We start from the raw sequence: 13,445 nt of genomic DNA on the forward strand, positions 1-13,445 counted from the left end.
CCTCTCTGGGAGGGACAAGTTCTGCTCTCCTGTTCTCCTCTAGCCCTAAGGCTGGGGATAGGTCTATCTTCCTGACTTGTTATAAACCTTTATCTGACCCATCTCAGGCTGAAAAGACATTGTATTATGTGCTTGTTGCAAGTATGTTATCACGTTGAGGATGACTTCTCAGGGCCTGGTGGCTGGGCAGCTGGCATGGCTGTGGCAGCACTCTCCTGCTGAGGTCTGAGGAGCTCATCACATATGTGAAGGGAGTCGTGCATTTTCCTCCTAAAAGCAGCACGCTTGGCCTTGATGTTGATTGTGGGGGGCCAGAGCTGTTTGTCTGAGCTGGAAATTGCTGATATTGGAAGATCATCACAGGATGGGGGGAGAAAATTAGCATAAGCCTCTTAGAGAAAACGTAATTACTTCTCAAAGTTGTCAGGAAACACCAATCTCCCTATTTAGGCTTCAGAGTAGGGTTTCTTTTATGGTGAGTGTATCTGCTTGTGATGGGGGCATTAGCAAAGCTGCATAATCGAACTTGGGGTCTAGCAGGTCCTCCAAGGTCATGTGCCTGCACTTTTGGCCAATGCCACCCTTCTCTTTTTACTTTTTACTGCTTCTGGTATGGCAGACTTCTGGTCATTCCTGCTATGCAGAATTGCCCTATTTCTCTGCTCCATCATTTTTATTGTGTCCTTCACTCCTGATCTGGAGATGCTTCCTTCTCCCTTTGTAGTCACCTGGCATCACTCAGTCCTCTGCTGCCTTGCTTCATAACCTGCTTATAAACTGGTGAATCTTTGCTGCATTAGATGAAATAAAAGGTTATCATGTTTCTGCAGCACTACTTCAGTCTGCAACAAGCAATGAGTCATCTTGTCTTGGCCAAGGACAGAGAGGGTCCACTGGGGTGGTGACACTGAGAAATGCGTATTTTGATGGACAAGCTGGAGCTGCAGGAAGGCAGCAGAGGAGCTCAGCTGTCATGAGTGTGTTGTCCATGCTCTGCATTGCCTGGAGCCTGGTTGTATCTTGGCAAGGAGCAGCCCTGGGACGAGTGATTCTGCTGAGCACTGTGAGAAGGAAGTTTGGGAACCAAGGGGGAGGCTGGGCAGTCTGATTCCCTGGCACTCAGCTCTGTTTCCAGTATATTTGTTTGCTGCGGGACAAAATGCTTTGTCTGAGAGCTGCAGTTGCTTTGGGAAGGCAAGCCAGGCTACCTTCATATGGCTTTGATTAAATCCAGCAGCACTTAAGGAAGCTTCAGGCATCTCTTTTAGCCTTGCTCGGCAGTACTGGGAGGCGAGGACTTTGAACTTTGCCAGTGATGTTTCTGCAGCATTGTCTAAGAGTAGGAATCGCGTTGAGAAAGTTGTTAATGGGAAAAGGAACCCGAGGAGGAAGGGAGAAAAGGTTGTCTGGTTATCAGCGTGTTGATTCTCCCCATGTGCATGGGTCAATGCCAGTGCAAATGAAGTCCTACAAAGCTAAAGCAGCCCCTTCAGATTTAAGCCATGTAAAATTAAGGTATGAATTTCCTTGTTTTTTGTACCTTTATACATAACCTGCCACTGAAGATTATTGTCCAGGTCCTGTTATTTCTGCCCTTGTAGAACTGCTGAACAGTGTTCATTTATGGCTTCAAAAGAACAACAGAAGACCCTCCTGGAGGTACATAACAGGAGTAAAAAGCTCTTGTGTTTTGGCTAATGTAGAGCAACAGGGTGATGGAAAAGTTGTGATTGAGGCTGGAGTCCAAGGTCTGTGCTGTGGTCTTGTGGCCTTCAGCATCTTCATCCTTAGAAATGCCTTCAGCCCTTCCATAATGGGAAAGGAGAAAGGGGAAAATGAATGAGGGGGAACCATGAATGGATTACACTTTTTCTCAGTTCTTTAAATACCAGCTGGCAATGACCGGTCTCTGAATCACCTGCAGAGCCTGGGGAAACAAGTGAGTCTCTCTTTCTCAGTCCAAGGTAAACCAATGTGCTGCATGAGTAAGTTTTCTCACAGTACATAATGAGGTCCGGTTGGCAGGAAGTACATGAGACATTGTCAGGCTGATTCTGTACCTTCCACTTGCTGGTTTGGTGTTTTGACTAGAGACATTGTCTCACTGTTTTCTTACCTCCCTCAGCTTCCAGATCCTCTCTATGTTACAGTGTGTTTGAGGATGGTCCCTCATCCACCATGTTCCTTGCTATCCCCAAACAATTGCATGAACAGGATGGGAAAAGTAAAGTTGTATTAGATGCGGTGACCTTTGGTTCAGTTGTATCATCACAAAAACATCTCCTTATGGCTGCTTAGAATTGTTTCCAGTAAAACATTTCTGCTGTCTTTTCTTTGGCGTGCAGCAGGCACTTCAAATGCCCGAAGTGAGGTGTTTTTGCAGCCCGCAGAGGTGACTTCTATCACAGCTCTTGCTCAGTGCTGGCTAAATGTCTTTTGTGTGACTAAGGTACAAAAGCTTTATACAGCAATCAGTGGAAAATATAAAGCCATTTGTATTATGAAACTATAATGATGATGAAGAAAAAATGGAAGCAGCCTGGCTCTGACATCATGTGGGATTTGCCTCCTCTGCAAACCAGAAGAAATCACACAGGTGCTGTGGAGCAGATCTTCAGCAGCATCTCAGGGAACGCAGTAGGGGCATTGTAGGTGATCCCATTTACCAGCCTCTTTTCTACCCCTGCACATAGATGCTGTCTTCAGTGCATTGGCTGTTGAGGAGGCTTTACTGGATTAACAGCCTTGGTTTGGTACTCATCATCTTGCCTTTTACTTTGGCTTCCTTCTGTGATTTTGGAGAAGTCCCCTGACAGCCTCATGCCATGTACCTCTGATATGGTGCCAGGGCTGGACAGGAGTGTGTTCAGGGCTGGGATCTAACACCCTGCTGATTCTCGCGAGATTGCTTTGGCATCCTTCCCTTTCACCAGCCAGCTCTTATTAATGTCACTAATTACTATTCTCTGTAATGCTTACAGGATTTGCCAGTTCCTATATGCCGATGGGAATCGTGTTACGGCTCCTTGTCAGTGCTATAGGAGATGCTGATGCTCTGAACAGGTATGTTTGTCGTGTTCCTGGCAAGGGGAAGAGGGGCTGTATGTGGCATGGGGTGAAATGTGTGCAGGGGTTGCCTGACGGGTGTGGAATGGATCCTGTGGTGCAGACTGATCTGCAGTGAATAGTGATTTTTTCCATCCAGAGGTTTTGAGAAAACACTGAGGCAGAAGATAAGGTTTGCATTTAGCCTTGCTGACAGCCCTCTGAGGAGCAGGTTGAAAAACAGCATCGTTGCAGAGCAGCTCCTGGGAGGCCGTGCTCCTTGCTAGCACAGGCACTGCCTTTTCCTTCCTGGAGCACCAGCTGGGGAATCCCGGCCGAGCTCGCGGCTGCGCAGGCGGCTGCTGCGCCCTCTTGCTCAGCTGGCCTTTGGCAGCTCCCCCGTGGCGTGCGTCCGCCTGCGTCCCGAGCGGGGTGGGAGGGAGCTGTGTGCGTGTTGGTATCCAACCATGAACAAATCTGCTGTTGTTTTCTTAATGTATGGCAAGAACAGCCTGTAGCAGCTTATTCCTCCCTGGATAATTACTGCTCTGCTCTGCCACTGATTGTTCTCAGGAGCAGTGGAGTAGTGCCTCCCCTGCGCCGCCCTGTGCATCCTTTTGCCTGAGTTATTTGGTTTGTTATTGCTTTAAGGCATCAGTGCTCAAATGAAAAATCTAATCTGCTCTCTTTGCAACTGTTTGACATTCTAAGTGCATTGCCTGAGTCGAAGTCCCTGAGATGCCAAACATGCTTTCAGTGATGCCTCTCGCTGTGCTACTAGCAGGTCTGTTGGCACTTCGATTTCAATTTCTGCATTACTTTGAGGAGGGGAAAATATAGGACTGGGTTGCAGTCTACTATTGTATTATCTGGAATTGTGTTCCCAGCTGATCAGAGGTGTGTGTGTGCAACCACTGGAATTGGAGTGGAATATTTTGCCATCTGTGCTTGCTCGAGGGAGGTCTGAAAAGCGGGTGGATGATCCTGCTATGGGAGTGTTAATGGACAAGGAGGGTTGGCCTGGCACCCGAGCTCGAACCTTCAGCTTGCCCTAAGAGCTAACAAAGCAAAAGAAGCTCCTTCTGCAAACGTCCATCCCTGATGGATCTCATCAAAATGGCATTGTCTTGCATTTAGTTTGCCTGAACGGCCCATTTGATTGTATAAGGATATAACCATAACTTGCTGCATAAAGCTTTCTTGATCCCTGAAAAAGTGAAATGGATTCATTATGGAAAGAGATCTTTCTTGAAAACCTGGTTCATCCGGGACTGTCTGGGTGGTGCTGCAGACGTGCTGGAGGAGTAGGAGTCAGGGTGGAGCTGTTTCCACCTAATTCTCCTGTATTTCCTGGGGTTTATCACAGCATGCAAGCAAACCTGCCCTCTGCTTTGGAGCTGAAAGCAGAGCTGGTTAGTAGAGCACTGCTTGTGCTTCCCATGTCAGCCTTCTCCTTATGCTTTCCTTTTCTTCAATTAATTGTCTAGTGTAAAAGGCCTCTTCCTTTTTAAAGGGGAACAGCAAAGGTAGGAGTGCCTCCATTTGCTAGCAAGCTGTTGCAGGTGTGTCTGAGCTGGGGGAGCCAGCACTGAGTCAGTGTCCCAGACTCCTGGTGACTCAGGTGGCAAAATCCCAGGTTATTCCCTTCTCATGCCTGAATGGCAGCGAATTTCCTGTAACAAACTTTCGCCTTCTGTAGTGACCATGTAGGGAATGCTGTACCATCCTCTCCCTCCCGTATGGGTTATGACCAGCTTGGTTCACTGGGGATGCAGGCAAGTGGTGGTGGTGGTGGCACTTCTCTTTCTGCCACCACAGGTGGAAAGTTGATTTATCTCAGCACCCTCAACCCTACTTCTCTCCTTTTTTTTCCTCCCATGTTTTTTTTGTTAAGATGGGAAAAGTCACTGGCGTTGGAGCTGTCTGTTGAGCTTGAGGAGATTCTTATGCAAATCTGGAGGCTATGTTCTCCTGGCAGATCTGCTTGCATGCATTATCCACTACTTCGTTGTACTGGAAGGAGATCTATTTTCTGAAACATGGTTTATTTTTAGTCAAGACTTTCCCTGTCTAACTGGCAAAAGTTCAGCATTTGCAGCAGGATTTGCAGAAGAAGCAATTTTGCCAAATCTCCGACTGGGGGAAGGGAGAGGAAACGTTATATTGGCTAGCCAAAAAGCAAATGCTGACTTGAAAAATAGCTTAGAACGCTGTTGTGAGAGCACAAGGGTTGGGTAATGCAAGTTGAGAACAGCATTGTGTTGCTGCAGTGGATAACTCAGTCTGGGCTGCTCTTGCTTTCCTTGTGACGGCTGCCGCAGAGGTTAACCGGCAGTGGGTGAGAGGTGCTGCTCAGGGGCAGGTGGTCAATGAGCCAACCTTTTGGCCTGATCCTGAGCAGTGAATTAACAAAGTCACGTTAACTGCAGCGTCCATGGGAAAAGTTCTGTCCCTGCAGTGCATTGCACTGTCCTGTTGCACCCGCATTTGGGGCCACTGGAGGCTCACCGAGGGTTGAGCTTTTTGATGATATGGGATGTATCATGCCCGTGTTTGAGTACCCTTGTCAGATACCCTAAAAAGAATAGGGTGGCACATGGGATGTCCTGGGGCAGTGCTGCAGCTGTCTTCTCCTCTCTTCCCCAGCTGCTGCTCCAGGGACAAACTGTCTTCACACGCCTCATTGCTTTCACCAACTGCTTCTAACCACTCTGGGTCTTGCACTAGTTTCTCACATGAGCAACAATCTTTCAGGGGTGGAGGGATATTTTCTTCTTGGTCTTGCATCTCCTCGGATGTTTCCACCACTCCCTTAACAGAGTCATCTTTCTTACCATTAGCTGGTAGTGCTGCAAGCACCAGACATCTGAGAATGACATCAGAGAGCAGATGACTGTGTTCAAAGCCTTTGGTACTTACTCCTCTGAAAAAATGAGATTTGATTCCACATATGGGCATGTAAATGATTTGTTTCCTGCTGCAGGTTAACTCCTGCCGTTTGCTTTATCTTTCTTTTTCTCCCCCCCCAGCCAGCAGACAATTGCACAGCAGCTTTGTCATGGTTCCATTAAGAAAACAAGGAGAAATCCTTCAGTTCCAATTTGCTTCTGAATGTTTGGAAACCAGAAAAAAGAGAGGAAGTAACACTAGGAATTTAGGTGTATTCTGCGTTTGGTCCAAGTGGGTACATGTTGCCTGCAGGTAACAGACTTGTATCTTCATGAAAGGATTGGGGATGAAACAAAATTTTAAGTGCTGTTTCAGTCACTGGAGTAGAAGCACCATGAGAATCAAGGTAGGAGCACTCATCAACGGCTTAGAGCAGTAATCTTCCTGAAGGAATTAATCTAATTTAACCTGATAAAAGAATTTATGCAGTGGGGGAAGTCTCCACCATTTCCTGCCAAGCTTCCTGAGAAACGAGGAAAACATAAGTGCCAAAATAACAGTCTTCTCTCCATGGAGGAGGGGGCTTATGTCTTCCTAAGACCTGTTATTATCTTTCTATTAAGAACCATCTATATTAGCTGGCAAATCAGGATTGTTTTAGCTATTCAGTTTTCCCTAGTTCCCTGGGGACTTCTAGTTGCAAACCTATTTCCAAATCCCCTATCCCTGTGGGATGCAGATGATCTTGTGTGCCCCAGTGTTGATGCAGCAGTCGGCTCCGTGCTTGCCATACACCTGATGGCCTGTGGATGTAGAGACTTCAGAAGTTTGAAGCTTTTCTTTAGGGAAAGTTTGTGGGTGGTTGGGTTTTGTGGTTTTTCCTTACATTGCTAATCATTTCAGGGAAGCTCCTATCTTACTAGTGCTTTCTCTCCAAAAGCACTTCTCTTCCTCTCTGTCTCTTGCCCTCAGAGGCTGGAAGAACACTGATATGTCAGGAAAGCCAGCCTCTGCTTTAAATGGCCTTGAGCATGTCAATGTTCAGCTGAATTTCCTCTTAGAGTGGCGTGCTACAAAATGAGCAGGAATCTCAGGGCATCCATGGGTCAGCTTTTTTTCTGATGCTCAGGTTAAAAGCAAGGAGGGTTTTGTGTGTGGAGGGTGTGTGTGTGGAGGAGGAGATGTCTGTTTTGAGTACTCTGATAGAAAAAAAATTTTCCTATCAGTGAATTTTTGCTGATATCACTGAACTGTGCTTAAAGTATGTGGGCATATATTGTAATCTGCTGGCAATGTCACTGAAAATAGCTGTCCTGGGTTGGCCCAAAGGTGCATGTAAACTGCTAAGGTCTGAATCAATACCCTGTCTCCAGTGGTGTAAGAGGAGCTGCTCTGGAAGGAGCTGGATGGAGGCTGAGCAGCCTCATTCAACATTCCATCTGCTCTAGCTTGACCCTGTGCCTTGCAAATATGCTGGGTTTTAAGCAGGCTGAGAGCTGCTTTTGGCTGGCAGCCTCCAGCCCCAGGTACTGGGGCAGGTGAGGAGCTGCCACGTCTGTGGCTGAATGCTGGAACACACGTCTGCATGGGAGGGTGCAGCAGTGGGAATTCTGGCAGTCTCTGGGTTACCTGCAGCGAAGAATGGAGCTGACTTCAGATTGCTGGTTTTAAAACCTTTGTTTAGTGCAGGTGAGTAGTTCCGTGGGCATTCCATCATTTATGCTCACCCAGCCCTCCCAGCACAGCTGTGCCAGTGCCAGTGTCCCTCAGCTTGGTTTTGCAGGCAGAGACCTCCTGCAGCCCTCATGGAGGGCCAGCTTTCAGCAGCTGCCTGAATTGCTGCTTATCCCCAAAGGTGCTTCTGCTCTGCTTTGCTCTGTAATTACTTGCCACGCGTTGTATCCTCCCCAGCAGCTTTCACTGCAGTTTTTAAAAGGGAAGATAAGGAACAGTGGACAGATGGACATCTGGGAGAACTGCTGGTAGTGGGCAGAGGGGGTGTGGTTTTAGCCCTGGTACTTGCATTCAGCATACTCTCCAGGCAGGATCCCACTGTGATTCTTGATGAAGTTTCCCTTTTCTTGGCTGGCTCATTGGAAAACCCTTTTCACTCCAAGTTTTGTTTGGAAAGAGAGACGCCCACACAGATGGCTGCTCCTCAGTTGTCATTCATGTTGGAATTTTTTATGTTCCTTTTTGCATTACCCTCAGGTGAAAACCAGGCTTGCCAAAAAAACATTTCCCAGAATTGGAAAGAAACTAAACACTAAGAATATTCTGCTGCATCTCTCTCTAAGCTGGGAATGCAGTGGGCTATCTCATATTTTATCAGTTCACAAGGGATTGTGTTGCTTTTTCTTTTTGGCTGAGTTTCCATGTAGTTCACTTGTTTGTTTTCCTCAGAGAAAAGGTACAGCTTTCATTAAGGGTGGTTTTGGCTATGTTTTGCTCCTTGCTTGAGACTGTCTGAGTGGTTCCACTTTTTCCAGACAAGTGCCAATGCTCTGCTTTGGAGTCCTGCTGGTCTCATCTGATAAGGTTTGGGGTGTTTTTTTCCTCCTAAGTAGCTCTCAGAATTGCTGGATTGATATATAATAAGTGTTTTTAGGCCTTTGAGGTATTGTGGCAGAGGGGAAGGGGAGGAGAACAATAACACTGCTGGAAAACATGGGTTTGGTGTGCTGGTGATTTAGGAAACTGAAGTTACAGCCTCTTGCTTGGACTCCTTGCTGCGTTCCAGGATGCTGTGGATGGCACAGACCATAAAACCTGAATGGTCTTGCATTGCTCCTGGCCATTTAGCTGTAGAGAAGAAGCAGAGTTAAGTCACAGCCAGCCAGTGTGCAGCTGTGGTTGGACTTCACTCCTTAAGTGCCCTGGAGGGGATGCTGGAGGGTCCTGCACCAGGGTGCAGGAAGATGAGGCTGAGAAAATAGGTGAAAATGACAACCTGAAATGGCAAAGGTTTCTGGTAGGTTTCTAGCATTGTGGCTTGCTGGCCATTTCTTTATTTCGTTATCTAACCCTGCAAAATTGCTGTGGCAGGGCTGGTAGTAGGCTTTGGGAGGCTGGAAAGATGCCAGCACAAGGAGGTGGCTAGTGCTTCCTTCCAAGTGTATTAACTCATTCCTGAAATATGCATTTCTTAAAAAAAAAAAAATTTCTAGGGTAGCTGTTTTTGGGGCCTCTGTGGTCATGCTTTGAGTGGAAATAAGACTGTCAAAGGGTTCTTCAGGACGGCAGGGCCAGGCACATGCATAGCCTTAGATGGTGCTGATAGTGCTGCCATCAGCCCCATGTGTTTCCAAACCTCCATGTTGCATGGTGAGGAGCACACCAAGGAGAAGCACTGTCCCCCAGGGATTTAGCAGATTGCATCTAAATCAAAGATTTTTTTAAGGGATTGACAATCAATCTTCCACTCCTTGTTTTTTGCCCTGGCACAGTACTGGCAGTCCAGGTGTGGTAGCTGGGCTTGTCCCACATCCAGGTGGAAGCTGTTTGGGAGCATTGGAGTGGGGAGGATCAGCGGGTGGAACCCTGAATGGTGTGAGTGCCCAGCAGTTGCCAAAATGCCTGTGCCAGTTTTCCGCTAAATGCAGTCCTGATTAAACGGGGTAAAAACCAAATTTATGGGAGCCAGGATAAATGGTTCGACCATGGTGATTTTCTTTTTGGTCTTTATTTCCTAGCATGCAGTTGCTGTGATTCTTTTGTGTTACTTTTATCATTCCTGATTTCTGAAAGTATGTTTTCCTTTTTTTTATTCTTTTCCTGAGGGTTTTGGGCAGTGTTTTCCAAAGCTATTGTGGTGGGCATTTCCCTTCTCTCTCAGAAGCAGCTTTCATTTTTTAATGAATAGCTCAGCATTGTTCACATTGTTTTCCACTTTTATGGGCTTTTTTCCCCTTTTGACTTTGGCTAAAGCAGTCTCCTAAATACTTCTGGAGTCTTTTGGGTCACTTTGCAGAAAATATTTCTTTCCTGTTACAGAAGGCCTCACATTCAAAGCTCCAGGCAGGAAAGCTGTTTGCAGCACTCACATTGGAGTTTCTGAAAGTGTGGTTTTGCACAGCTTTTGCTTGGTTTTGGCTGGGTTCAGTTAAGATTGTGCTGAGTTTACCTTTGAGCAGGACTTCATAACCTTGTTGGAGTTGAGTTTCATTGAAACATTTCTAGTGACATAACCCTGCTACTACTGGTGTCTACAGAGCCTCCCAGGTCCTAAATGTGTTCCACTCTTCCAGACCAATGCCTGTTTTCAAACTCCCCAAGTTCCCTGCAGAAATAACAGGTTATTAATAGGATCTTTATGCATATGTGATTACCAGACCTATGTTGCACTCAGAAGCTGAACCCTGTGGTCAGCATGGCGTACATCTGCAAACCTCCCTTGGTTTGTTCAGAGCATGATGATCTGGCTGTGCAAGCACTTAGGTTTGCTTCCCTAATTTAAAATGAGTTGCAATAAAGAATTTACCCACTCAGGTTCTTGTGGAACTAAATATTGTTTATTTGAAATGGGGGTTTTATTTGCATTTTTGGGCTTTCTCCCTTGTGCTGCAACAGTGGTGAACAGCTTTGAGTTACATCAGCCGGTATTTGTGGCATAGCAGTGATGTTTCCTAGGATGTGTCTGACTTCTTCCACCCTCTGCTCACGATCATTGGTCTTGCTGAGGGGGCACAAGGTCTCCTGGCCTGTTGGATACTGGGAGTCTGCTGATCCAGCAGTGAGAGGCTGTGGTGAGCCAACTGCTCAGGGACAGGATGTGAGCTACCAACCACAGCAAGTCACTATGATCTTCTCAGCTGTCACTCGTTATCATGACCTTGCAGCATTTGCAGTGTGTGATCTGATGCTCAGGAGATAGGTTTCCTGAGTGGTAACTGTCTGAACATGCAATCCCAGTACCTGTTGCAGCTGACCAGCCAAGTTGGATACTCTCTGACAACATGCTCCTTTGGCTGTAATTCCCCATAAGATAGGGGGGGCAAAAAAGAGTGTGGAGGGAGAGAAGGGGGCACATGTAGAGGTTAATAACCTTTTCTCAGGTCTTTGTTCTCTTTTATCCTTTGAATTATCTTTTTTTTCCCCCTAGTGTAACAACAGAATTTTGTAATAAAATCCACATGGGAGAAACCAGTGCTGCGTTTTTTAGTCAAAACAGTCTCCATGTCATCTGACTATTCAAATGGCCATAGAGAAGTGTTTGGATTAAGAGACTAGAGGCTGAATGCATGTTGAATGCATTGGTTTCTCCACTTTAATGAGTAATGATGATGCTGTTAGAGAAACCACAAAAGAAGAACGTTTCTCAGACCATCTCTTCCGAGTTCATATCTGTAAACTGCAAACTCAAGTCCTTTTAATAGCAGTTAAAACTGTTGGGGTTTTTTTGAGAGATGCTTTTTCTTTGTTGAGTTTTGTGGTGGGACAGCAATGTGTGCTTGCAGCTGGCGATGGGTTGGTCTCAGAGCAGGGGAGCTTGTCCTGTTTCAGCCCTTGTCCACTTTTCAAGTCATGCCATGCTGTATCAACCCCTCTGGGGAGCTGGTGATAGGTGTGGAGGGATAATAATTATTCCTCTTCAAAACAATGTTGAAGTATGACTTTCAAAGAAAACCATTTTCTTCAAAACTTTTTGCTTATATTGACCTAGAGTAATACTCCAAGCATGGTGATGACTTTTATTTCCATGGGAAAAGATGCACTTTCTTTCCTTCTTTCATTTAGTTTCACTTAAGGTTGCTTGAAGCAGCTGTTCCTTTGGCTGTTTTCAGATACCAGCCAAAAATACTGGTGTTCAGCCTTCAGAAGGATGTGCAGGTTAAATGAAAGGGTAATTTACTGAAGGACCTAACCCTGGCATTGCAGCATCCCTTAGGTAGGTGTAGTCATCGTTATCTAAAAATGTCTAAGGCATAATAAGAACTTGATTATGCCCCTCCTTGAAAATCTGGTTAGAATTTAATTTTAAGAAGGACTCATATTTGACATTTTGAATATTATTTCTGAGTGAAAATGCTGTATCTTTCTCTTTCTGCCACCGAAAGGAAGATCCCCTTCAGGCCTCCAAGGCAAGTAGACATCTTCATGCTGAAGTGGTTTCTCTCTTTGACTCTTTTTGCCTGGTGTATTAAAATTCCTCCAGATAGGCTGGGTTGTGTTTAAATTAGCTTATCCTCTACCTTAACTACAAAGCTCTCTTGAATATTTTTTACTGTTAGTGTTGAGAGAGAGCATTTCTGTAAGTAGCCCGATTCCAAGGCTATTGGTACATTAATGGGGGGGGAGGGAAAAAGAAGTCTATGCTTGAGCTTTCTAGCCTTGGAGGTTTGGCAGGCATGTTGTGAAAGAGACTCCTGCTTCCCTGATGGAAACCCTTTGAAAACTTTGTTTGACTCAAGGGACTTTGTATGTCTGGTATAGAAAAGCCTGCAAGCATACTCGTCTCTCGGCGTCTGTGGAAAAACTAGCTGCTGTGTCTGCTTGTGAGTGTTTGTCCTGGGGATCTGCCCAAAAATCTGTTTTTTCCATTGCTTGAGCGAAGTATCAGGCTTGGCACACTTTGTCATGCAAACTGATACAGATAGGGTTGGCAGCTGGCACACCTTTTAAAGAGCCTGTTATTGTAATCTTGCCATAACTCATTAATTATGCTGTTGAGGTAATCATAGTGGTGTACTAGTCTAGCTAAAACAACTGCTGTACAACCAAGGTTCACTTTGGTTCTGTCCTTCCAGTTTGGCATGCTGCAAAGGTACAAGGCAATTCTGTTCTTCTGTACTTCTTCCCTCATTTGTATTTTTGTTGTTTGTTTTGGTATCTGTGATAAAATAATCCCCTGCTCTTCCTAACCAGGTTGCAAAAGCCACAAGGATGATACGTGGGAAAACAGACTTGGTGTTAATAATTTAGAAGGTAGATCATAGAATCAGAGTAGTTTGGGTTGGAAGATACCTTAAGTATCGTCTCATCCAACTCCCCTGCCGTAAGGAGGGACACCTTCTACTAGACCAGGTATAAGATGCCTGATGCTTTCTTAATAGTAGCAGTTGTACACATGAAAATGTGATTCATTTATTGATAAGAACACCCTGCAAAAGGTATACTGTGTGAATTTTTACCTATGCAAAGCCTCACTTGTAGGTGTATAAATTCATATTTATACCTAACTGTGAATATATCTAATGAATGATTAGATATTGGACTGCACTTGAAAAATCACAGTGGTTGTGCTTACTGAGAACTCTATAAAGCTGCATGGATTTGTAAATTGGGCAATCACTTCCTTTTTTGTGGAAATGTGACCCTAACAAAGAGAAGTCTTTGGACTGATTTCAGTTACATATTGTTTTCCTTCCAAATCTAGAATTGCAATTTATGAAAGTTGCAGGGAGACAGAGGCTTATTGGATGTTCTTGAGAGGGTTTTTGAGATACCCTTTGCAGCAAAGAGACGAGGAGCTGTCAGCTTTCCCCATTTGGTGAGCTTGTCCCCTGGTATGC

At 45.5% G+C, this 13,445-nt stretch overlaps 1 protein-coding gene across 8 annotated transcripts in view; it reads left to right on the forward strand.

Moving 5' to 3' along the window:
• The window catches only part of LOC104691818 (USP6 N-terminal-like protein), an 83,284-nt gene that overhangs the window by 10,199 nt on the left and 59,640 nt on the right, over nucleotides 1-13,445 (forward strand). For 6 of the 8 annotated variants that reach the window (XM_039552768.1, XM_039552769.1, XM_039552765.1 and 3 more), the window contains exon 2: nucleotides 2,982-3,063. The exons of 1 other annotated variant lie outside the window; for it this stretch is intronic. The gene's annotated coding sequence lies outside the window, so the exon portion shown is untranslated. Of the gene's footprint in view, nucleotides 1-2,981; nucleotides 3,064-3,756; nucleotides 3,830-13,445 lie in introns of all 8 variants that reach the window. One more of the 8 variants, XM_039552770.1, reaches the window with a different exon arrangement.

The sequence above is a fragment of the Corvus cornix genome, chromosome 5, assembly GCF_000738735.6.
Source record: "Corvus cornix cornix isolate S_Up_H32 chromosome 5, ASM73873v5, whole genome shotgun sequence".
NCBI classification, from domain to species: Eukaryota; Metazoa; Chordata; class Aves; order Passeriformes; family Corvidae; genus Corvus; species Corvus cornix.